The following is a 3,916-nucleotide window of genomic DNA, read 5'->3' on the forward strand; positions in this document are numbered from 1 at the left end:
AGCTGTGGCAGCGGCCTCAGGGGAGACAGAGTTACATTGTCCCACCCCAAACCCCTTGTGAAGGGCGGCCCAAGTGTTCTGATTGGGTTTGAGTCCCTGGGGGGTTCTCCCTTAGTGTGCTTCTACTGGTCCCTGACCCTGAACTCCACCCTCAAAGGTGGGGACCTTTCAGAGTTCTGTCCCTCAAAAACCCCTGCTCTGCCTCTGTTCAGGGCTCTCTGTTCTAGACCTGACTTTGTTCCCATGCTGAATAAATGGTTTCAGGAACGGGAGCCCGTCTCCGTTGGTGTTTGATGCTGGTCCCCAGAATCCTGCTGCTTCCCTGGACGAGATCCTAAGGTTGCTTACTTTCCTTCCCAGTAACACTGTGAGGTCTCTGGGCTGCTGCAACTTCTCAGAATTTTTTCCCACAGACATTTTTCAATTTTGTTACATATTTCAGCTTTCTTTTCTATCATCAATAAGAAATAAGATATACCAGCAATTTTGTATTTGTTTGGAGACATCATCCATCCCCATGCATACAATTACTTTCCAAGTTGTGATTCCAAGTTGATTCAGGGGGTTATTTTGGGCCTTTGGACAATTATTTCTTTCATCATGAACTATGTCTTTTCCTATTCTGAGGGTGTTTTAATTTCTTCTGAAGCCTGAATAAAGAAGTAAAATAAATTTTTAGTGTGCTAAAACAACTCTTTTGCATCCTCATTGTTTTCTGATTAGACTGCTGAAAAACACTTTTTTTTTTTTTTCCCTCCTTTGTGGCTCTGCTTTTATGAGTCAGTCTAGAAATCAGAGCTGTTCATCTGCCACCTCTGGAGCACACACACATTCCATGCCTGCCTGCCTTGTCCTGTTTTCCACCCTCAGTCTGGAAATACACTCCCCCAGAGCAGGAATTGTCTGTTGTTATCTTAAAGTGAGTTAAGAGAGGGTCAAGTTCTTGAAATTGAAATTGAGAAAATTCTTTCTGATGCTAAATGAGGATTTTTGTTCCCAGCTTAGCCTGCAGCTGGAGCCTGGACATGCCTTCCCATTCATACAAGGTTGACCCACACTTCTTGGCCAAACCGTCTAAAGTTGCATTTATTCAGAAGGTCTTTAACAACCCTTCTTCCTATCCAAACAGTTTTAAGTAACAAGAATTAAGGTTAATTAAGAAATGTGTTTGGTGGGGGAAAAAAATAAATTTCAAAGGCACTGAAGTGAAAGATTTGCGTTCACGCAATCTGTTCCTATAGGTAGTTTTTCCTGATGGCTTCAAGGCTTTTTGTACACGGTGAAATTATTGTTTTTGCCCACACTGCATGCCCATTTGTGAAAGGTGCGGACCCCTGGCTGCCCCTCTTCTTGTCTCAGTTTTAGTCACTCAGCTGCTTGACATTTGTATCCAGGATAATCATGTTTTTTTCTCTGTCTGCCTGTCAGAGCCAGGTGTTTACACCAACTATAATAACAATAATAATGTTTCTATTTTCTTTAAAATCCTAGTTATTTTGGCTTCAAGGACTCTACTGATGCCTCTATAGAACCTACTGTATAATTGATCAATATGTATCAGGGCCTCCTAAACACCAGTCTTGTGCAGAGAGGATCAACACAAAATCCTTGGTTTTGCTGAAAGAGTTCACTCCTATTTCACAAAGGATTTATAGATGTTTCATTTTGCTGGGTTCAAGGCAGAACAGATGAACTGGTCAATAATAAATACCAACAAGTATTTCTGTTATTAACCCATATCATTATGAAGGTGGAATATGTGGAGCTGCATGGAGGAACACAAGTAGAAGCATTATTGTTAATTCTGGCTTCTTTGCCTGTACTTTCAAAAGTCACTTTTCCTTTTTTCATAGATTTTTGCTATGTAATCATGCTCTGGGAGATAAGCTCTGGGAGACAGATTACTAAAAAGCTCACTGAAGTTATTGCAACACTTTCCTCTGACCTCAGTGGGAATAAAACCTGTCAGATGCCCTCTACTTCCAGAATTTCTGAATTGGAACCTCTTAGAAGTATAACAAAAGTTTGTAAAATGGCTGTTTATCCTCTTGTGTGTATTTCTTTTAAGTTCAGCTCTTACTCGATTTGGGTCAAATGTAGCTTTCAGTTTGGTTTCCAAATACGTGCATTTCTTTTCTGCTACATAATCCTGATGGTACATTCAGTTACAGGGTTTTGTTTTGTTTTTTGCAGATGAACAGAAGTCCTCATTTTGAGATAATGATCTGAAGTAAAAAACTACTAAAAATAAATTGAGCAGGATCTTCTTCCCCCAAAATGCCAATCTGGAAGGTTCTTCTAGAATTTATTTCATCTAAACATCTAATAAGGCTTTAACTTATTAACCTTTTAAAACTTTCCATTCACTGATGAGGCTTACCCACAACATGAGTGGGTGAAAACTTAATAGTTTGGGAACCCTGCAAAACACCTGGCTTATTGCATACTCAGATGATCAATTTTTTCATTATCTTGGAGGAATGAAGACTAATATTTTTGTAAAACTGCAATCCAGTAAAAAGGATTTTTTTATCGTGTGTACAGAGATAATCATGAGAGCATAGGGTCTTACCTATAGAACTGCAGAAGACACATGAAAGCAGAATATAAAATACACTGAAATATCCATCAGCTAGATTATTGAATAGTTATAAAAGGCAGATAAACATTCCTTTTCAGCTGACAATTTATATCTAATTCCATTTCTAAAAGCTTGTGGAAAGTAGGAAAGTAGCAATGCTGAAGTTTCTCCTCAGTCATATGGGATATTTGTCCATTGAAAATACTCTTTATAAGGATAAATTCTGATAACAGAAAATAATAGATTTTACTTTGCCAAAGTTTAGTAAAATGAAGTGAAAATTGAAAGTGTTCTAAAAGTTCAATACTTCTCCTTAAAAACAAATTCAGACAACAGAATATATTAACATAAACTTTTGACCTACTCCAATTTGCAGTAGAAAATTAGTGTGTGAGTTGCCACTGGAGTGGGTACAATGACTTAACTAAACACAGCAGCTCTATATAGTGATAAAATGCATAACTGTATTCAAATTAAATTATGGAAGAACACTTTTGCTAGAACTCCAGGCTACAGCTGTAATTTCCTTGTAATACTTCTTGGTACCTTCTGGATCTACGTTATTCTTATTTTTTCTAGTTCTCAAATTAGTTTTGAAATCCCCTCTCTCCATTCCATACATTCATTTAAGAAATGATTTAGAAATACTAAAAAAAATAAGCACTTATAGTGATAGAATAAATTTTTCTTTTTTCACCATGCTTCAAAACATTTCCATTCCCCACTTGCAAGACCCTAAGTTCTTGATGGTTTGTGGTTTTCTTGTTTTTTTTTTTAAATTTTAAATGCAACTTTCAAATTCTGCTCACGCATAGCAAACAAGATGGACTGTGAAGCCTAAACCCTGACCACGTTCCCTGAAAGATTTTGGTTTCCAGGTGAAAACTAGTGGTTTAGCAACTCCCTTTCCACAAACATAGGAGAGATTTGGGGTGAATTAATGAATTAATCCTCATGCAGCAAATGTATATGAAGTTTAGCCACATCTCTTTCCAAAGATGTTGCTCACTACTGTTGGCATCTTTTGCTTCACCTGAAGCCTGGCTAACTTTAGAGTAACTTTTGTGGCACAAAAAACAAACAAACAAACATAAAAAACCCTAAATTGTAAAACACCCACTTGAAACAAATTTGAGTGAACCAGCACTCTCTGGGCTCCATCCCACCGGGTCCCACGGAGCTGAGCACACCCAGGTTCCTCAGCTGGCCCTGAGCAGGATCTCTCCTCCCAGTGGCAGAGCCTTTGCTCCCCAGTGCCCATCCTGCTCTCCCTCCCCTGGGGAGGGCTGGGAGGAGAGGTTCCCATGGGAGACCGGGGCACAGGAGCTGTTGGGT

The sequence above is a fragment of the Parus major genome, chromosome Z (genome assembly GCF_001522545.3).
Source record: "Parus major isolate Abel chromosome Z, Parus_major1.1, whole genome shotgun sequence".
Taxonomy (NCBI): domain Eukaryota; kingdom Metazoa; phylum Chordata; class Aves; order Passeriformes; family Paridae; genus Parus; species Parus major.